We start from the raw sequence: 23,581 nt of genomic DNA, 5'->3' as shown, positions 1-23,581 counted from the left end.
CACATGGCCTGGCCCCCAGGTGAGCTCCATGCTGAGTTGTTCGCTAAAATCTGATGTAAGCAACTCCCCCTTTAATGTTTTATTCCTTCACCACTGTTTACTTCGGTTACGGTACTTAGGATTAATTTCACATACATTAACGCATATTGTGAGATCGGCCACACTTTCACTACCCGCCACTGACGCCAACACAACCGCCTTGTCCGTGATCACCTCTAGGCCCCCAGCGCGGCCTCACTGAATGCTTTTAGCCTGCTACAAAGAGCCTTTACTTAAATGTTATGTCTGTTTTCTTTACCCCCACAGGTACAACTCAAGAGGAAACACCTCTTGCACATATAAGCACCGTAGCGTGTGCTTTACACACAGGGCACTGACAAACTCATACAAACCCCTGTAACACCCAATACATATAAGGTCCAGAAGAAAGCCAGTAGAAGAAAATGCCTGGCTGAAACTAGTTGACAGCACAGGACGTCAGAGGCCAGAAGCCCACCGTGCACGTCCAAAAGCCTTTGTTTTTATTGACTGCCTGGGGCCCACCATTAAAACAGTCATTGGGACCCCTAGGACAGTATTTTAAACCTCACTCTTGAGCACACTCACAGCACCCTCAAAGAGCTGCAGTTCACCTCGTCATCTCTAGAGGTCCGTGAAGAGGCAAATGCAATAGCGTTTAAAATATCACATATCAAGCTGCAGTTCACCTCGTTGTCCCTAGATGTCCCTGATGAGGCAAATGCAATAGCATTTAAAATATCACACATCAAGCTGCAGTTCACCTCGTCGTCCCTAGATGTCGCTGATGAGGCAAATGCAATAGCATTTAAAATATCACACATCAAGCTGCTGTTCACCTCTTCGTCCCAAGATGTCCCTGATAAGTAAAATTCAAAAACATTGAAACCCTTTCATGAATGCTAATAATGATGCTAATCTTATCCCATAATGCTTTGCATGGGCTTTTCATTGTATCTTTGCCCATAACTGTGCTTGGGGTGGTTTTAAAAGAATGGGACCACCACGGAATTGTTCAGAATGATATGCTCTTTGTGCTCAAGGCATCTGCTTGGTCCTCCTCCTAGGTTAGAGGGGACCCCAAAATCATCACTCCTCTCATTGGCTGAAGTTATTAGTCCAGCATTGTGAATTAAATGTATGTTTATAAGCATGTAAAGTTGGATTATTCAAGCATTTGTGGGTGCAGGTTAATAACTGTTTCTGCTTCGTGGAATGAAATTACTGCTCATGCCTACAGAAGACTTGATAGATGATTTGATGGAATATTGGCCTGCAACCTGTGACATCATATATACTAATAGATGCAATAAACAAACTCTACAAGAAATGCTACTTTAAAAAACAAATATAATAAAGAAATACTTGTAATATCTAAGAAAAGTAACATGTTTATTTACTTTAAATCAAATCTGCCTTAGAAAAAGAAAATAACCATTCATTTACCTGTATAATAAAACGTACATATATATATTGATGTCTACGTGCAAAAAAGAGGTGTTGCCATGGTGGCCTGCTTTTCTCCCAGCTACGCGTGTTTACACGTTGGCTGGTGGGAAAAGCGGGTCCTCATGGGGAAACACCACACAGTGTTCGCAAAACATGTGGAAATGTGGGTTTGTTTTATTGACAATGTGTTTTTAATTTGGAGGGGTGTTGAAAAAAGTGTGAAAGAATTCATTATGACGCTAAATAACAATGAGGAAAATCTCATGTTCACATATCACATGAGTAAAACAGCAGTGGACTTCTTAGACGTCAAGGTTTTTCACAAAGCAGGTAAACTGGCCACCACCCTTCATAGAAAAGACACATCGGGGAACACAACCCTGCATGCCACAAGTGCCTATCCCTGTCATGTCATAGACAATATCCCCTATGGGGAGTTACTCCGCCTGAAAAGAATATGCAGTAGCGATGAGAAATTGGCGGTCTGCACTACTGAAGCACTAGACAGATTCAGAGAGCGAGGATATAAGGAAAATATATTGAAAAGAGCGGTCATTAAAATGAAACTGAGACCCAGAGAAACACTGTTCAAACCAGTGATCCCAAATATGGGGACCATGGAAGATTCGGCTGAATCTACCATCAGGTTCGTCACTGCATATAGTTGCCAGGACAGGAAGATCCGGTCCATCTTAACCAAAAGTTGGCCTATATTAAAAACAGATGCAGTGTTATCATATCATCTGCCAGATTCACCTAATATTACGTTTCGGAGGAGACCCTCCCTATGTACTCATATTTCCAATCCTTTCCCAGAACTGTCTAAAAAGAAGTCTTGGTTCCCACCCCGGCTGGGGTTTTATAAATGTACCAGTTGCAGGGCATGCAAATTTGGGGTTAACACCCAATATTATACCACTCCATTTAGCCCTACACCATTGCCAATTAAAGGAAACTACGGTTGCAAAACAGAGTATGCTGTTTATGTTCTGGCATGCACCTGTGGCCTGAGGTACGTGGGAAGTACCAGGCTTCTGATGCATGCCAGGATATTGCAGCACATTCGGGCAATCGTTAATAACGACAGCTCCAACCCGTGGCTAGACACTTTAATAGTGTACATGGGAATGATCTACAGTGTCTTAGCTACTTTGTCCTTTCCTCAGTTCCAAGACCTAGAAGGGGAGGGGACAGGGATAGGATGCGTCGGCAATTGGAATCGAAAAGGATTTTAGAATTAGATTCCAAGGTACCAAATGGGCTGAACACTACGGAAGACCTGTACCACTTCCTGTAAGGAAAGAATCCTACTTGGTATAGGTACTCGGTTATATTACAGCCCAGTCACCCCATACTATTGGCAGAATTTTGGAAAGTGCTCCTGTTTAAGCCCTCCTGTGACACAATCTATCCATGTTCAGTTTCTGTCCAACACCCAATACTTACTTAATTCATTTCCTTTTCTTAACTTTTTGCAGTGATGGATCCATGATTCTCATGCACCACACAGGTTGCACTTTAAACCCATGGGGGAGAGGAATTGTTTTCCTCCCACAAGTAGGATACACAAAGTCATTGCACAAGGGATTGCCATCAGAATTCGATGTCCCCAATGTTGGCTAATTTGTAAATATATTAGATGTGAATTGTGTTTTTATTGACATAGACTGAGTTCCTAGCAGCACTTTAATCTTATGCGTAGAGTTGCACATTGGTCAGTGAAGTTTACATTGCTATTGTATTGCAAATCCCAATGGGACCATTATAATGATGAAATGTATAAAAATCTTTTTTTAGGATGGTTTTAAGGATGTACATTATTACTTTTTAAACCATGAAATGATTCATATTCTATATACATATATATATATTTTTTATATTTATATGTATATTTATAGTGTCATATTTACAACTGCGATGTATATATATATTTTGTAGACGTGTAACTGCACGACTGAAACGCACTTTAAAGACTTTGCTTCTATAGAACCGTATAACAAGCATTGATGCAGGTATTGAAATTCTATGATATGTTCCAAATGACCATTATATTTACTAATGTGTAATGGCTGCAAACCCCCGATGTTCACATTCTGACTTTGCCTACTAGTATTTTGTTTATTTTTATTTGTCACATGGTGTGTACACGTTCAGTTAAAAAGAGGGCATTGTGGGAAAATTTCTGATGTGATCAAGGGCAACTGTCTGAAACGCGTCGTCTGCCACGCTGCTGTACTCTCAGGAATAAAAATATCCTTTGCATCATCTGGGATTCGTTGGTCTTTTGTGTTTGATCGCTGAGGTACTGGTGATCCCAAGCCGACCTTTTGGAGCTGATATATATATCATCGACAGCTAGATGATGGGACCAAGTATAAAAAATGTACATCCAATCCAATCAAAAATATGCAAAAGGAATTGAAAAACATGCTGGATGAATGGCAGGAACAAAATCTTTTGGGCACTGAGGAATTAAAATACCTTTGGAAAGAAAATCCCACTATGCCAACAATATATTTTCTGCCAAAGGTGCACAAGACTCTGATTGATCCGCCAGGTAGGCCAATCGTGTCCTCATGTGATTCCATATACGAAAACATCTCCTATTATGTGGACCAATATTTAGCTCCTATGGTAAAAAATCTAACCTCATATGTTCAAGATACTGGGGATTTCTTACGCATACTATCTGGAATTTCCTGGAATCCTGCCTTCCTACTGGTCACAATAGACGTTGTATCTCTATATACATCAATCGACACACAACAGGATGGGATGCTTGCGCTTACTTTTTGAAACAAAGGAACATATCACAACTGGAACACTCAGCCATGTTGTTAACCCTAATCAAAACCTGCTTGAACAGTAACATTTTCCTCTTCAATCACAATATTTACCAACAATTGTGCGGATGCGCAATGGGAGTTTCCTTCTCCCCCCATTATGCAAACCTCACAATGGGTTGGTGGGAGAAGGAGATGGTATGGGGACCTGGCAATAAAGATGAATTGGAAAAAATAATGCTTTGGTCGAGATATAGCGAAGATCTATTCCTCATATGGAACGGAACGAAAACAGAATTCATGCAATATTTTTCCAAATTGAACAACAATGATGTAGGATTATCATTTACATGTAACACAAGCAAAAGCAGGATTGATTATTTGGACATAACAGTCTACATTGAGAATGATGAAATCAATACAACACTTTACAGAAAAAGTATTGCCACCAACAGCATCCTACACGCTAAGAGTTTTCATCCGAGGTCTGTAATAAATAACATTCCATTTGGAGAATTTGTGAGAATGAAAAGAAACTGCTCCAAAGAAGAAGAAGCAAATGAACAGATTGCCAAATGTGCCTCCAGACTAGAAGGAAGAGGATACAGAAAGAGAGAGCTAAACAAAAATGTAGACAAGATCAAGTTTAAAAAAAGATCAGAGATCTTAATACAAAAACCACAATCTAAGAAAAATACAGATGATACACCAAGACTGATCTTAAACTACAGCAAAGAGGCGCAGAAAATACGAGGATGTGTACAAAAATATTGGCCAATACTACAACAAGATGCTGATTTAAAGAAAATCTTAGGGAATGAGCCAAAATTATCGTTCAGGAAAGTACCATGAAAGCGCGAATATCTCCATAAGTTGGTAATAGGAGATAGCGATGTTAGCGACTGTTTCCAGTCGCTAACATCTTGGCACGCCCACTTTGCATGCCATTAGTGATAAATATCACTGACATGCAAAGTGGGGCCCAAGATGGTCGTTATCTCCTACTAGCTGTCGCTAACTGGTGTTAGCGACAGCTAGGTATTAGGGAGATAATTTTATCTCCGCTTTCTTGGCTTTTAAAGCCAAAAAAGCGGAGAAAAACCCCCTTGATAATATGCCCCCGGGTTCTTTAGATATATATTGGCGACCCAGTTAGCTTGTGTCGTAGGTGACTGCCTAGTACGCTCAAACGGCTGCACCACTCCCGTGTAAACCTTCATATGGGTGATTGCACCATAAAGGCAGAAACAAGGACGGTCCTTCATAACATCAAACATAGACGGGCATATTACCAAGCAACCACGATTGCATGAACCTGTGACACGAATGTCTCGTCCTGCACCTCTGGCGAGCACCGGCAGCAGACTGAGCCTCAACTTCAAGAGTATCTGTTTGGACCAGCCACGCCTAGAAGTGTCTCCCTCGCCTTATATTGTACTAGTCTCACTATTCACCATCTGGTGAAGTGAGACCACGAGAGCTGTCTCGTCTGCTACAATAATAACCTTTATGAAGTGCTGCGCCGGTGTCTAGGCGCTGTTCGTCGGGTGAGGTGCATGCTAGGGGGAGGCCACGATCATGAAAGGCTTCTGCTGTGTCTTAAGAGGTTGGCGAGATGCTGCTTGCTTGTGCTGCCGCAGTTCACAGGTGACCGGCCACTTCGACATGTACAGTGGGGTTGTAGGCCGTGTGTGCTGTGCGGTGCATCCTGCTTTTTCCTTCCACACCGGCTGCTTTTGAGTGGAGTGGGAGTTGTAGTCAGTGTGCGCTGTGCGGTGCATCCTGCTTTTTCCTTCCACACTAGCTGCTTTTGAGTGGAGTGGGAGTTGTAGTCCGTGTGTGCTGTGCGGTGCATCCTGCTTTTTCCTTCCACACCGGCTGCTTTTGAGTGGAGTGGGAGTTGTAGTCCGTGTGTGCTGTGCGGTGCATCCTGCTTTTTCCTTCCACACCGGCTGTTTTTGAGTGGAGTGGCTACCTGCTGGTGTCCCTTCTAACCACCTGGCCCACCCCCTCCCATGCATACTGTTTGCACTACGCGCCTGCACCACTGAAATCCTTGCACTGCCCCTACCTGCCCTCCACTGCCAGGGCGTCGAGCTCTAGTGTCCGTTGCAGGGCAGAAAGGCAAATTCCCCTTCTTGCCACTACATCTTCACTGGATGGGGCTTGGAATAAACCAGATCCTTCTCTGCACCCCTCTTCTCAGTCAGTCATCTATTAAAGTTAGTGTATGACATGGGTTACTGGAGTTGTTTTTTTTCTTTACTCCTGGGTGGAGTAAACCGGAGCAATGAAATTCTGACATTTCCATTTCACTTATAATTGATGATCATAACTAACTCAGTCTCAATAACTCACTCACTAACTCTCTCACTCTCACTAACTAAATCTCACTCACTCTCACTAACTTAATAACTCTCTCTCACTAACTTACTCACTCGCTAACTCTCTCACTCTCACTAACTCACTCTCTCACTAATTTTATCACTCTTAGTAACTCTGTTAATTTCTCACTATCTCTCACTTAGTCACTCACTAAATCTATCACTCTCACTAACTAACTAACCTTCACTCTCCTGTTATTTATACCACTCCTTTCACAATAAACACCATAAAAAGCAACGATTGGAACAGGCAGATACAAGTTGCCAGCATTCAAACATAAAAAAACCTCAAATCATTACTTCTAATTAATAGTTTTTTATCATCGTCATTTTGTATCATAACTAAACTAACAAAAATGCTTCTCACACTTCTTTATTATAACATTTCAGCAAACTGCAGACTGCTGCACAACACAGCTTAAAAGCAAACACAAACTCAATATCTCTACCTTAACACTTATTAGTTCCCAAAGGCAAGACCTATTGGTTATGCCAATGCTTGTTTTGTTTATTTCAGCAGCATTACTTCTGGTGGGACTTCTAGTGTCACTTTTTGTCACTATTAAATTAGCTTCACACATTCCCTTTATTGCTGGATTTTGAGACTCTTCACAGCCTGGATCCAGAGCTCAAGAAACCATGGGGCTGCTGCAGGAGCCTTGCTGTCACTGGAGGGGGCGTGGCCAGGCACAAACATTTGCATACCCAGAAGCCTCTGCGGCAAACTCCCGATTCATTACTACAGGCGACACAGGCGTCTGTTTAATAGGAGAAGGAGCGCGGGTAGCTGTGCACACAGAGGCATTCATGAAAGTGACCAACACGTCACGGCTGTAAAGTCGCCCTACTAGTAGAAGGTGATATTTTAATTGTGATTGCGCGAACGATTAGAGCGTTACTCTCATTTGTTTTACGCTTCCGCTGATCACGCGCACTCCGAGGGGCCGTGAGACGCGGAAACAATCTCAATTTTTGAAGGGTTTCTTTTCAAGAAGCTCCGTGATTGGTTGAAATGAGAGCTTCATGGGTGTCGTGCCTCCTCGGCCGCTGAGGAGAGAAGGCTCTCGCAGCCGCCACCAGAAGGTGCCACAGGGTCACGTGACGCTTTACGAGGCGCCTGCGCGAAGGAGCGGGAGGTGCAACGCTCCCTCCTGTCGCTAGAGGTCGGGAGGCTCCAGAGGAAGAAGTAGCGCGTCACCATCACTCTGCATACCCACAATCCTGTGCGCGCCTCATAAAGCTGCTTTACTTTCATATAAATGCAGGGCTCTTTGTGGCATTGAAAACGATAAAGAGCGGACATTTAAGAACGAAGAGGCCAGAGTATCAGCCCGCTAGAAGGAAGGCAGGAACCGTAGTTAGGCACACTACTTTTCTAAGGGAAGTTAATGGGTAATTTGCTTCTTGTGTGAGATTATCGTCGTGTTATGACAGTGATGTGCTAGAAGGTAATAGTCATGAAGCATTGGCAAATCCAATAGAACCCACTTTAGAGATGTCGGTGCAACTGATGTAGAAATGACCCCTGACAAGGAAGGACAGTGTAATTGCTTTGTATTGTGAACATACTGTATTGTTACGAACTTTGTAGATATTAAACTATAATTATCATTTGGTTCCATGTCTATGTGTGCACTCCACCATCCTTTTGAATGAGCATGGGAGTTGAGAGATGTGATAACAATGAAAGGGGCAGAGAGAGAGGTGGGCACAGAGAGGGAGAGGTGGGCACAGAGAGGGAGGTGGGCACAGAGAGGGAGGTGGGCACAGAGGGAGGTGGGCACAGAGAGGGAGGTGGCACAAAGAGAGGTGGGCACAAGAGAGAGAGGTTGACACAGAGAGGGAGGTGGGCACAGAGAGGGAGGTGGCACAAAGAGAGGTGGGCACAGAGAGAGAGGTGGGAGGGAGGTGGGCACAGAGAGGGAGGTGGGCACAGAGAGGGAGGTGGGCACAGAGAGAGAGGTGGCACAAAGAGAGGTGGGCACAGAGAGAGAGGTGGGCACAGAGAGGGAGGTGGGCACAGAGAGGGAGGTGGGCACAGAGAGGGAGGTGGCACAAAGAGGTGGGCACAAGAGAGAGAGGTTGACACAGAGAGGGAGGTGGGCACAGAGAGGGAGGTGGCACAAAGAGAGGTGGGCACAGAGAGAAGGGTGGGAGGGAGGTGGGCACAGAGAGGGAGGTGGGCACAGAGAGAGAGGTGGGCACAGAGAGAGAGGAGGGCACAGAGAGGGAGGTGGGCACAGAGAGAGAGGTGGGAGGGAGGTGGGCACAGAGAGAGGTGGGCACAAGAGAGAGAGGTGGGCACAGAGAGGGAGGAGGGCACAGAGAGGGAGGTGGCACAGAGAGAGAGGAGGGCACAGAGAGGGAGGTGGGCACAGAGAGAGAGGTGGGAGGGAGGTGGGCACAGAGAGAGGTGGGCACAGAGAGTGAGGTGGGCACAGAGAGAGAGGTGGGCACAGAGAGGGAGGTGGGCACAGAGAGGGAGATGGGAGGGAGGTGACAGAGAGGGAGGTGGGAGGGAGGTGGGCACAGAGAGAGAGGTGGGCACAGAGAGGGAGGTGGGCACAGTGAGGGAGGTGGGCACAGTGAGGGAGGTGGGCACATAGAGAGAGTCAGCAGGGGACAGGGTGGAGTGAAAGCGGGCAGAGGCAGCTGTTTCTATGCACAGGGTGGAGTGAAAGCGGGCAGAGGCAGCTGTTTCTATGCACAGGGTGGAGTGAAAGCGGGCAGAGGCAGAGGATGCTTCAACATCCTACGCATGCTACGGAAGATCTTCTGGTGGATCCCCACCGAGACCAGGAAGACCGTCACCCAGGCCCTCATCACCAGCCGACTGGACTACGGCAACGCCCTCTACGCCGGGACCACCGCCAAGCTCCAGAAGAGACTCCAGCGGATCCAGAACGCCTCAGCCAGACTCATCCTCGACATCCCACGAACCAGCCACATCTCCGGACATCTGCGAGACCTTCACTGGCTCCCCGTCAACAAAAGAATCACCTTCCGCCTCCTCACCCACGCACACAAAGCCCTACACGACCAAGGCCCGAGCTACCTCAACAGCTGAGTCAACTTCTACGCTCCCAAACGCCACCTCCGATCAGCCAACCACGCCCTCGCCGCCGTCCCCCGCATCCGAAGAGCGACTACAGGAGGAAGGTCCTTCTCCCACCTGGCCGCCAAGACCTGGAACTCCCTCCCGACCGACCTGCGCCTGACCCAAGACCACCTCTCCTTCAGGAAGAAGCTGAAGACCTGGCTGTTCGAGCAGTAGCGGCTCCCCCCCCCCCAGCGCCTTGAGACCCCACGGGTATGTAGCGCGCTTTATAAGTGTCACTGATTGATTGATTGATTTCTATGCACAAGGTGGAGTGAAAGCGGGCAGAGGCAGCTGTTTCTATGCACAGGGTGGAGTGAAAGCGGGCAGAGGCAGCTGTTTCTATGCACAGGGTGGAGTGAAAGCGGGCAGAGGCAGCTGTTTCTATGCACAGGGTGGAGTGAAAGCGGGCAGAGGCAGCTGTTTCTATGCACAGGGTGGAGTGAAAGCGGGCAGAGGCAGCTGTTTCTATGCACAGGGTGGAGTGAAAGCGGGCAGAGGCAGCTGTTTCTATGCACAGGGTGGAGTGAAAGCGGGCAGAGGCAGCTGTTTCTATGCACAGGGTGGAGTGAAAGCGGGCAGAGGCAGCTGTTTCTATGCACAGGGTGGAGTGAAAGCGGGCAGAGGCAGCTGTTTCTATGCACAGGGTGGAGTGAAAGCGGGCAGAGGCAGCTGTTTCTATGCATAGGGTGGAGTGAAAGCGGGCAGAGGCAGCTGTTTCTATGCACATGGTGGAGTGAAAGCGGGCAGAGGCAGCTGTTTCTATGCACAGGGCATCTGGCTGTTCCTCTTCAGATACAGCAACGGAGTGAGTCAGCCGGTCCCACCACACCCGGAGTAGTTTATAATATAATACGGATAAGCTTCGCCTCACAAAATTAAGCACCCGGGGCTCTCTCTGTAGAATGGGCTGGCTTCATACTGTAGCCAGATGTTTGTTATAACTTGCTGTAATAGGGGAAAATACAAAATGTTAGTATTTAATGAATATTTAATTAACTAATCAAGAGGCGGGCGGCCAGAGGCTCTTTGAACATGCAGGCTGCAGGGAGAGGTGGAGGCCGTGTTCTGCAGCTAACACTGCACCAAAGTTCACTTTTTCCCAGTGCATCGCGTGCAAAGCACAATGGCAGTGAGAGCCGGGACGGTCTCAGCTTGTGCAATTGCATGGGGGGCAAAAAAGAATTAAAAACAAACAGAGAGGGCAGGGAGGCCTGGCAGGGCAATGGAACTGAAGAATGTGTGAGGGAGAGAAACCGGCATGAGGCCTCCCCTTTCATCTCCACTTCATCAATTAACCCAGCTGTGCATTCATGGTAGGTAGATCAAATAAACATAATAACTGCAGCAATATACTACGCGCCCAGAGACCCACCCCGTTGTTATTATTTAGGGGATCGCATCAAAAAGATGAAGTCACATAAATTAATGTGTTTCTTCGAATAACAATTGTTTTATCCAGATTTAAGTTTATGGGACGCGGATGTCCTTTGATTGGAGATGAAAGGGGAAGCAGCTCGCTGATAATGCACCATCTGAATCTCGTATTCGAACTCAGCCTTTGAACCGCCACCGGACTGATGAATTTAGAAACACTTAAATGAAGAATCCTACTAAAGCTTCACATACAGTTTTTATTCACGCTAATGCTATAAAGAGAGTCGGCTTCGTAAATGAACGAACAAGTGAATTGGGATTATTAGATCTTTGAGATCATCAACGCCCCTTTACCTATACTTTATATGTTGTGTTAACCCACTCACACACTTGTTGCTCGTATCAATATCTCTGCCTCAGAACCCCCTTCTCAGAGAAGGTCTGTCTGTGGCTGCCGGCTGCAATACTGTGACCCCCTCACACCTGTGACGGAGGCTGCATTACTGTGACCACCCTCACACCTCTGATGGAGGCTGAATTTCTGTGACCCCCCTCACACCTGTGACGGAGGCTGCATTACTGTGACCCCCTCACACCTGTGATGGAGGCTGCATTACTGTGACCCCCCTCACACCTGTGACGGAGGCTGCATTACTGTGACCCCCCTCACACCTGTGACGGAGGCTGCATTACTGTGACCCCCCTCACACCTGTGACGGAGGCTGCATTACTGTGACCCCCCTCACACCAGTGACGGAGGCTGCATTACTGTGCCCCCCCTCACACCTGTGACGGAGGCTGCATTACTGTGACCCCCCTCACACCTGTGACAGAGGCTGCATTACTGTGACCCCCTCACACCTGTGACTGAGGCTGCTTTACTGTGACCCCCCTCACACCTGTGATGGAGGCTGAATTACTGTGACCCCCCTCACACCTGTGACGGAGGCTGCATTACTGTGACCCCCTCACACCTGTGATGGAGGCTATATTACTGTGACCCCCTCACACCTGTGATGGAGGCTGCATTACTGTGACCCCCCTCACACCTGTGATGGAGGCTGCATTACTGTGACCCCCTCACACCTGTGACGGAGGCTGCATTACTGTGCCCCCTCACACCTGTGAGGGAGGCTGCATTACTGTGACCCCCTCACACCTGTGACGGAGGCTGCATTACTGTGACCCCCTCACACCGGTGACGGAGGCTGCATTACTGTGACCCCCTCACACCTGTGACGGAGGCTGTATTACTGTGACCCCCCCTCAAACCAGTGACGGAGGCTGCATTACTGTGACCCCCTCACACCTGTGACGGAGGCTGCATTACTGTGACCCCTCACACCTGTGACGGAGGCTGCATTACTATGACACCCCCTCACACCTGTGATGGAGGCTGCATTACTGTGACCCCCTCACACCTGTGACGGAGGCTGCATTACTGTGACCCCCTCACACCTGTGACGGAGGCTGAATTACTGTGACCCCCCTCACATCTGTGATGGAGGCGGCATTACTGTGACCCCCTCACACCTGTGACGGAGGCTGCATTACTGTGACCCCTTCACACCTGTGACAAAGGCTGCATTACTATGACACCCCCTCACACCTGTGATGGAGGCTGCATTACTGTGACCCCCTCAAACCTGTGACGGAGGCTGCATTACTGTGACCCCCTCACACCTGTGACGGAGGCTGCATTACTGTGACCCCCCTCACACCTGTGACGGAGGCTGTATTACTGTGACCCCCTCACACCTGTGACGGAGGCTGCATTACTGTGACCCCCCTCACACCTGTGATGGAGGCTGCATTACTGTGACCCCCTCACACCTGTGACGGAGGCTGCATTACTGTGACCCCCTCACACCTGTGATGGAGGCTGAATTACTGTGACCCCCTCACACCTGTGACGGAGGCTGCATTACGGTGACCCCCTCACACCTGTGACGGAGGCTGCATTACTGTGACCCCACCTCACACCTGTGATGGAGGCTGCATTACTGTGACCCCCCTCACACCTGTGACGGAGGCTGCATTACTGTGACCCCCTCACACCTGTGACGGAGGCTGCATTACTGTGACCCCCTCACACCTGTGACGGAGGCTGCATTACTGTGACCCCCTCACACCTGTGATGGAGGCTGCATTACTGTGACCCCCTCACACCTGTGACGGAGGCTGCATTACTGTGACCCCCCTCACACCTTTGATGAAGGCTGCATTACTGCGACCCCCCTCACACCTGTGACGAGGCTGCATTACTGTGACCCCACTCACACCTGTGATGGAGGCTGCATTACTGTGACCCCTCACACCTGTGACGGAGGCTGCATTACTGTGACCCCCCTCACACCTGTGATGGAGGCTGCAGTACTGTGACCCCCCTCACACCTGTGATTGAGGCTGCATTACTGTGACCCCCTCACACCTGTGACGGAGGCTGCATTACTGTGATCCCCCTCACGCCTGTGACAGAGGCTGCATTACTATGACACCCCCTCACACCTGTGATGGAGGCTGCATTACTGTGACCCCCTCACACCTGTGATGGAGGCTGCATTACTGTGACCCCCTCACACCTGTGACGGAGGCTGCATTACTATGACACCCCCTCACACCTGTGATGGAGGCTGCATTACTGTGACCCCCTCACACCTGTGATGGAGGCTGCATTACTGTGACCCCCTCACACCTGTGACGGAGGCTGCATTACTGTGACCCCCTCACACCTGTGACGGAGGCTGAATTACTGTGACCCCCCTCACACCTGCAGTAATGCAGCCTCCGTCACAGGTGTGACGGAGGCGGCATTACTGTGACCCCCTCACACCTGTGACGGAGGCTGCATTACTGTGACCCCTTCACACCTGTGACAGAGGCTGCATTACTATGACACCCCCTCACACCTGTGATGGAGGCTGCATTACTGTGACCCCCTCACACCTGTGACGGAGGCTGCATTACTGTGACCCCCTCACACCAGTGACGGAGGCTGCATTACTGTGACCCCCTCACACCTGTGACGGAGGCTGCATTACTGTGACCACCTCACACCTGTGACGGAGGCTGCATTACTGTGACCCCCTCACACCTGTGACGGAGGCTGTATTACTGTGACCCCCCCTCAAACCAGTGACGGAGGCTGCATTACTGTGACCCCCTCATACCTGTGACGGAGGCTGCATTACTGTGACCCCCTCACACCTGTGACGGAGGCTGTATTACTATGACACCCCCTCACACCTGTGATGGAGGCTGCATTACTGTGACCCCCTCACACCTGTGACGGAGGCTGCATTACTGTGACCCCCTCACACCTGTGACGGAGGCTGAATTACTGTGACCCCCCTCACACCTGTGATGGAGGCGGCATTACTGTGACCCCCTCACACCTGTGACGGAGGCTGCATTACTGTGACCCCTTCACACCTGTGACAGAGGCTGCATTACTATGACACCCCCTCACACCTGTGATGGAGGCTGCATTACTGTGACCCCCTCACACCTGTGACGGAGGCTGCATTACTGTGACCTCCTCACACCTGTGACGGAGGCTGCATTACTGTGACCCCCTCACACCTGTGATGGAGGCTGCATTACTGTGACCCCCTCACACCTGTGACGGAGGCTGCATTACTGTGACCCCCTCACACCTGTGACGGAGGCTGCATTACTGTGACCCCCCTCACACCTCTGACAGAGGCTGCATTACTGTGACCCCCTCACACCTGACAGAGGCTGCATTACTGTGACCACCCTCACACCTGTGATGGAGGCTGCATTACTGTGACCCCCTCACACCTGTGACTAAGGCTGCATTACTGTGACCCCCCTCACACCTGTGATGGAGGCTGCATTACTGTGACCCCCCTCACACCTGTGATGGAGGCTGCATTACTGTGAACCCCTCACACCTGTGACGGAGGCTGCATTACTGTGACGCCCCTCACACCTGTGATGGAGGCTGCAGTACTGTGACCCACCTCACACCTGTGATGGAGGCTGCATTACTGTGACCCCCCTCACACCTGTGACGGAGGCTGCATTACTGTGACCTCCTCACCCCTGAGATGGAGGCTGCATTACTGTGACCCCCCTCACACCTGTGACGGAGGCTGCATTACTGTGACCCCCTCACACCTGTGATGGAGGCTGCATTTTTATGACACCCCCTCATACCTGTGACGGAGGCTGCATTACTGTGACCCCCTCACACCTGTGACGGAGGCTGCATTACTGTGACCCCCTCACACCTGTGATGGAGGCTGCATTACTGTGACCCCCTCACACCTGTGACGGAAGCTGCATTACTGTGACCCCCTCACACCTGTGACAGAGGCTGAATTACTGTGACCCCCCTCACACCTGTGATGGAGGCTGCATTACTGTGACCCCCTCACACCTGTGACGGAGGCTGAATTACTGTGACCCCCCTCACACCTGTGATGGAGGCTGCATTACTGTGAACCCCCTCACACCTGTGACGGAGGCTGTATTACTGTGACCCCCTCACACCTGTGACGGAGGCTGCATTACTGTGACCCCCATCACACCTGTGATGGAGGCTGCATTACTGTGACCCCCTCACACCTGTGATGGAGGCTGCATTACTGTGACCCCCTCACACCTGTGATGGGGGCTGAATTACTGTGACCCCCCTCACACCTGTGACGGAGGCTACATTTTTGTGACCCCCTCACACCTGTGACGGAGGCTGCATTACTGTGACCCCCCTCACACCTGTGACGGAGGCTGCATTACTGTGACCCCCCTCACACCTGTGACGGAGGCTGAATTACTGTGACCCCCCTCACACCTGTGACGGAGGCTGAATTACTGTGACCCCCTCACACCTGTGACGGAGGCTGCATTACTGTGACCCCCTCACACCTTTGACGGAGGCTGCATTACTGTGACCCCCTCACACCTGTGATGGAGGCTGCATTACTGTGACCCCCTCACACCTGTGATGGAGGCTGCATTACTGTGATACCCCCTCACACCTGTGATGGAGGCTGCATTACTGTGACACCGCCTCACCACTGAGATGGAGGCTGCATTACTGTGACCCCCTCACACCTGTGACGGAGGCTGCATTACTGTGACACCCCCTCACACCTGTGACGGAGGCTGCATTACTGTGACCCCCTCACCCCTGAGATGGAGGCTGGGAGTCCCAGAGAGCCGTAGTGCCACAGGGTGTGGATGCTATAGAGGTCTGCCATGTCAGCTGCCTCCAGCCCAACCGAACATCTCTCTGGGGTCCAGTGTCGCCAGTACAGCTAATTAGCAGAGAGCAGATACATGCGAAAGAGAGAAAGGACTACAGCTGTTCTTGTTCACTAAAGGACACAAACATACGCTCAGACTCCGCTTTCTCTGTCGCACTAAGGGGCATATTATCAACAACTAGCGATATTTATCGCTAACTGAGCTTAGTGGTTGTTTTTTTATCGCGTTGCATCGTTGGATTTTATCGCAGAGATAACGTGCTATTAGCAACGTTTATCTCAAATGCGATAAAATATCCGGCGATAGCTGCTTAATGCGTGAATATCGCTGGAAATCCAGCGATATTCAGGCATTAACGGCAATAGGGACTTAACCTGAAAATCCAACTCCCATTGAATAAACAGGTTAAGAAGTGGTCTGAGCAGGTGTTAGTTTTCAACGATATTCGCGCTTAGCGCACATTTTTTCATCGCTACGCCTGCGTTGATAATAGGCGATAGTGATGTTAGCGACTGGTTTCAGTCTCTAACAGGTTGGGTACGCCCACTTTGCATGTCATTAGCGATAAATATCGCTGACATGCAAAGCGAGCCCCAAACCACTAGCTATCGCCTCAAAACTGTCGCTAACTGATGCTAGCGACAGCTTGCTAATAGGGTGATGAAATTATCGCTGCTTTGCGGCTGAATTGGCTGCAAAAGCGGCAATAATTTCATATCGCCCACCTTGATAATATGCCCCTAACTTTTAGTCATGCTGAACAGTAAGCACACTGGTGTATAACATGGCTAAAATATATTGGCAAAGCCAAAAGCTCTTGCGTCAGTAAGACATATTGCCTTTGCTAGTGCTTGTTTAATTTTAAATAGAATGTATTATATTTTACGTGGTTTGTATTTTGCATAGCAAATAATTTCAGGGCTTGGCTCGTTCACAGGTTCTACGGTCCTTAATTTGTTGGCTCGTCCACCTCTGCTCATATTATCGACTCCAGAAACATTAACGCTTTAGTACGTTTGTAGTGTTGGGAGGAAAACACTGTAACAATACAAAGATGCACGCTTTCGTCTTGCTAGTTATATTAAGATGATTGCAGCAAGCCTATTAAAAATGAACCATTTAGGAGGATGGTAACTTTTGGCTTCTGGGTTTCACAAAGATCTCTGCAAAAGACAATAAGATTCTCTGGACTATCTTATATTTTTTTTCAGAGTTTAATATAGCGCGAACTTGACCCGAACCGGGTATCCAGTGGCGGTTTCTCGTCTAGGGCGTTGGGGCTCCGCCCCCTTTACTTTCGCCCCCATCACTATCTCCAAATTAATTTGAAACCAAACTCATTGTTAATTTATTTTTGGGCTTTCCACGCTGCATTCATTTACAAAAAGCATTCATTTTTTTTCTTTCTGGGGCCAGGAGCCGGGACTGCTGCACACTTCTAATTTTCAATTCACCGTTAATCACGCTGAATGACACTTCGTGCCTGGGCGGTCGCAATTTCCACTAGTTGCCGGGCGGATGGTTTCGCAGCCCTGAGGCCTGTGAGGTCATCAGCTCGGTAAACACATAGCATTGAGGGCCGGGCTCCACCCCCCGAGGACGTCCAAGTCAAATTTCCCCCGGGCGTTTTAGATTGAAGCCCCGCAGTGCTAGGGCTTCATGTCACTCAGGGAAGTGAGAGCACAGTCACCGCCACCCTTTCCCAACTCGTCACAGGGTCGGTCCCACCCTGTGACGAGTTGGGAGAGGGCAGGGAAAAGGCAGCAGTCTGCAGAAATGAATGCTGGCTGGAGCAATCTTCATTTTAATTCACAGTTGTATAAAGTCCCAAATTGAAAGAGCTGTGAATATCCAAAGTATACCTTTAAAAATTGTATTACAAACGATAATAAAGAATATGCGCAAAGAGATTTAGGGCCCGATGTAGGTAAATCCCATTTACCGATTTAGAAATACCGAATCTTACCGATTCGGTATTTCAAAATCGGTAAATGGGATGTAGGTCCCAACATCTGGATTCGTTACCGAATCCTTAACAATTCTTTAATTACCGATTCGGTAAATACCGAATCGGTAATGCCCATTCATTCCTATGGGCTTTGAAGCCCATAGGAATGATTAGGCATTACCGATTCGGTATTTACCGAATCGGTAATTAAAGAATTCACAAGGGTGCAGGGGGTGTCACTTTGACACCCTCTAGCACCCCCAAAACGGGCATGTGTGCAATGTGGCACACAGACATGCCCTAAGGGCACGTCTGTCTGTCACATGGCACATGTGTACATGCACAGATGTGCATGTACACAGGAATCGGTATTTTACCATGGATTTGTATTCCATGGTAAAATACCGATTCTGTAAGCCATGTGCCAAAGGTAAATTTTCTACCTACATTGCTTTTTCGGTAATTTTAACGAATCGGTAAATATTACCGATTCGGTAATTATTTTACCGATTCGGTACATATTACCGAATCGGTAAATATACCGATTCGGTAATGATACCGATTCGGTAAAATTACCGAAAATGTGCCCCTACATCTCGGTAGCCCTTTACCGATCGGAAACGGCCGAAAATCGGTATTTTCGGCCGATTCGGATCGGTAAAGGGCTACCTACATCGGGCCCTTAGTGTCAAATAAAACAAGTATTTCCAAATTTTGTGTTTTGTGATATAAAATCAGACCTAGTGCAAACCTTTTTTAAAATATAAGTTTCTATCAGAAGGACGGCACTTTTACATTTACATTTCTTTCAGGGCGCAGACACCCTGGCTTGTTTCTCCCTGCCTCCCACATCATGGCGTCGAAATACTGGCGGCACCTTATCGGCACCTCAAGGTCGGCACTAACTGTTTAGGAGTCGTGCTGGTTGTTTTATTAAAGCAAAAAGTGGGGGGAACTGTTTATGTAAAATTAGAAAAAGGCTCTTCAAGTCGTTCCCCAAATAGATTCACCTCTCCAACCACTGCCACTTTCAGCTTTTAGCTCGGCGTCTTGCAAGGCTTACCAAAGCCACCAAGTTCCAAAAGCCGTCCCTGGTTTCTCTTTCTAACCTCTCACAGCCTTCCTCTAAACCGCACCATGAATATTGGAAGAACAAACACCACACGTTTTCAAAATAACTAACAGGATCAAGGCATTGATTATCATGTTTTGAAGAAGTGCGTCGAAGTACTTCACGAGTCGGCAGAGTGATGACAAACGGAGGAAGGACAAGAGAAACGGAAGTGAGGGGCAGGCCGGGAGGAAGTCAGGCAAAATAGTGTGCTAATTGAGTCAGCCAATCCCAGGAAAAATAAGCATTTATAAATGCAATAGGACTCATATTTACACAAGCCCTATTTCATTTTTTAAAAAAAGTTTGGGAGTCGAAAAAGGCACAAACAGGAGGGGCGAGGGGAGGGGTACAGGAGGTTGAAAAGTGACGGACTGCAGGAGAGGGGGGAAAACAGGGAAAAATTGCATTACGGTAAAGGGACTGATAGCCCTGGAAGGCTACAAATGGCAACATGACCGTTAAGAGGAGGGACTAAGAATGGGAAAAAAACGAGAACACTGCATTTATGATGTAACCCAATCAAAACATGGGTGTAGAGTGGGTGGAGCTTAAACTAAGCTTACCCAATATAGTGTATACAGCATGCCTCACAGAGCGATGGCAGTGCGTTGCACAGTAGCGCTATACGCGAGACCTAAAAAGCATTGGTATAATCTATAGGTGTCATTGTTGGGGCATTGATGATCCAAAAGCTTCGTTCCATATATGTTGGATAATTAATAAGCGTTATTAAAGAAAAATGCGACATTTCGTTGTTGGCAAGAACACAAGGAGAAGTTTGTAGCAATCAAGAATAAGGTTGTAAATGCGCCATGTTTGAAGTTGTTTGTAATAGGGGTGGATTTAGGTAGGTTCACCTAGTCTGGGGTCTAGCTGGGAGGACTGACTCCGATCCCCAACACTTGAAGATGCTGGGACTGCACTCCTTGGCTTGTCTGAGACCAGGCTGCGCACCGACGAGTGGAGGGAGGAGGGGTCCAGGGAGAACTCGGGGAAGGCCAACTAAGGGGCTGGGACTCGTATCTGGTGAGGCTGCGCTACCGGGGAAAGCCAAACTTGAGGGGCACCTGCATCATCCGGACGACTGGTCACTGCACATAGCTGTAGCGACGAAAGGACCGAGGGCGGCTCCAATTTTACCGCAATCAGGAGCCCGACGGCCGGCTGGGCTCCCCCACCTCTGAGGGAATCTCGCACCTGAGCCTGGAACCCGTGTGACGCACGTCCACCCGCCCGCCACCCCTGCCTGCTGCGACGACTCCACCTCGGGCCCCTACTGCCCTACACCCGCAGGACTAGACTGCCCAGTGTCGGAAGAATAGCGCTCCATCGCCGGATTCCCCCCCCACTGTAAAATCGAGTGCCCGTCCGTTGCCTCCCACCCGAGCTCCACACGACCAGGAGCTCAACAGTGAGTGTCGGGACAACAGACCGAGTGCTACCGAATTGAACGGGGGTTTCTTATTTCACCATTCCTAGCCGGGCACCTTCTCTCTCTCCCTCACTCTTAACAATGATGGCTGTGCAGTGGCTGGCCAAACAAGCACATACACAGGAAACTATTTCTCCCTGGGAGATGGCACCAGCATGGAGCGTGTTAGACCTGTCAGCGCTAAGGTGGTGTTACCCAGTTTTATTTTGTCCCTTTTGCTTTATTTTTGCCACAGTCTTTTGTTGGACCTAGGTCTCTGGGCACCTTACCACTGCCAAACAGTGTTGAGGTACAGGTGCTCTCTCCCAACAACATGGCTGCCACAGGCCCCTGCTACTGCGGAGTGGCCTCTGTAGACACGCACTAGTAGTTAGGAGCAGGCTGGGACATCATGTTACAGTATCACTGCCATCCTGCCTTTTTGTTCCATAGCTTAATATGTGGAAGCTCCTGGACCTTCCAGCCATGGGAGGGGTTACGCTTTGCCGCCTTTAGAGGGTCACCTGACCTAGGGGTATAAGAGTAAAGGAGGTAAACCTAACTGTCCGTTGGGGCACCACTGGACCTGGGGGAACCTCTGCAGGAGTACAGGCGGTTGGGCCTAGAGGTGGAACCTACAAAACTGGGACTTGACTGGGCCTAGGCTGTATTCCCAGCGCTATTTTGTCTAGAACTGTTGCTGGCTGACAATGCCTGGAAGAACTGTCCGGCCCCCCTGTAGTGTAGTTCCTATATTTTCAATAGGCTCTGCGCATTGGAATAATATAAACAGCAGTGTAGACGTAGGACTGAGGTCGACTAGGTCTCTACTGACTATATTAGACTTAATTAGTTTTGCCAGCTAGCTCGGAGGTCACTAGCCACTTTCTCGAATGTTCAGGAAAAAGTTAACTCTCTTGATTTAGACAAGAAGGGATTAGTTTCTGACAACCGCATAAACATGACAACTTTGCCCCCTCAGAATAAAGAATGTATCTCTAGAGTCGTGTGAAAACAATAGACGCTTATTTCACTCAGTCAATCATGCGTACTTAGTTTCACCAGAGTGCAGAGAAATAGAGAGACGGGAGTTTTCAATAAAAGTTGTTATTTATTTAGCAGTCTTCTTTCTCATGCAAGAGAAATGAATTGCCACAATTGCAATACTCATCATGAAGTAAAGTGCGTACAGTAAAAGGAGTATTATAAAATAATACTGTAAAAGCATTGATATGGTTTCTTAGCCATATGATACTTTAAAACAGATAAAATATATATATACATAAAAACACTGACTAACGTACTCAACTGGTGCTTCTAAGATACGCCTACCCGGTGTACCTGACCTAAGCCTAATACGTGGGAAGGAGTAAGTAAGTTGTAGTTTAAGTTAAGTTGTTTTTTTGCCAAGGAATCTGAATCAAGAATTCTCTTAAGGGTTTAGTCAGCTCCGTACCTTGGTAATAGAATGTAGGAGGTCTTGTATCTCTCTCTCAGGACTCGATTTCCCAGCAACCCGCAAGGGTGACTGGAAACACCGGAGCTGGATTTTCTCTGCTGGAGAAAAAGACAGCGTCTTTCTCAGTGCGTCAAAAGCGAGGGGCGGCTTCCTTCGGCTCTCGCATTAGCTGGGCTTCGGGCAAGTAGATAAATGCTCTGCTCCAAACCACTGTGTGTTTGCTTAAGGCAACATTGGTATATTTATACCTGAAAGGTGCCGGGTTTGACGTAAGGTTGGACATAAGACGTCACTAAGAAGTAACAGTTCTTTCTGGACTCCAGGAGTTCTTGTGCAAATCAAAACAAGAGCAGGGGGATTTCCCGGGCTGCTGGAGGCTTGGTTTGTTTAAAGAACGCGTTGTACTTTCTAGGAGTCTAAGGGAGTAGCCTTGCCGTATTTGGACTGCATGGGCTATTACTAAATATGGATATGATTCTTATGCCTTTATAAGGATATTATTTATTATAACCATACAAGGGCATAAATCGGGAATATCGAATTAGGGTCCTAAATAGAAACACAACACCCACTCCACGTATTAATGTCCATCATTACTAAAAACTAAGCAATATTAAACATATAACGATGCATGTGTGTTTTCCAACCAACCCCAAAATACATAATTTGCATTTGAAATGGTATATGGTAAATGCACGAAAATGAGTATTGGTACTGTACGTCTTTCAAGCAGTGGTATCATTCAGTTAAATGCATATATATATCAGCTGAATGAATTGCGAAAATTACACATGAAACGGCTCTGTATACAGAAAAGAAGGTCGAGACCATTTCATCACATATATATACAATACTGTACATGTGCTAGAGGCTGAGGTAAAGTATTGTCTCTAGTATCTCTAAAAATAGAAGCTCTGTTCTCTAAGAATAGTTCTACTTTAAGCAGAGTACCATGTTCCAGAAAAAGGGTAAATATTTTGGAAGTGAAAAAAAATAATTTCGCTTTCAGGGGAAAAAATAGTTCAAATTTTTTTCAGGGGCTGTGTTTATCAAAAACTGAAGGCCGAATTCAGAGTTCAGGGAACGCTGTGTGCTTGTTGTTTTAAAAAGGTATTCTCGTTGTTCAGGGGGGGAAATCATATCAGACAGGCTTGCAAAAAATTGGTCTACAACATCAGGTGAAAGATCGACCAAGTTTGAAAATGCTGAAACAGTGCATATGAGAGTGTGATTGCTATAATCGATGTTTGGATCAGCAATGCTCACAGAAGGTTGTACCCGTTTGGTGCTGCTTTCCTCTCGTACT

General features: G+C 48.0%; 1 pseudogene; it reads right to left on the bottom strand.

The window, feature by feature from the left end:
- Positions 1–10,601: 10,601 nt before the first annotated feature.
- Positions 10,602–23,581, bottom strand: part of LOC147737785 (protein-L-histidine N-pros-methyltransferase pseudogene) — a 73,750-nt pseudogene continuing 60,770 nt past the window's right edge.

Source organism: Lissotriton vulgaris, chromosome 1_1 (assembly GCF_964263255.1).
Source record: "Lissotriton vulgaris chromosome 1_1, aLisVul1.2, whole genome shotgun sequence".
NCBI classification, from domain to species: Eukaryota; Metazoa; Chordata; class Amphibia; order Caudata; family Salamandridae; genus Lissotriton; species Lissotriton vulgaris.
This window is presented reverse-complemented; position numbering and strand designations above follow the sequence as displayed.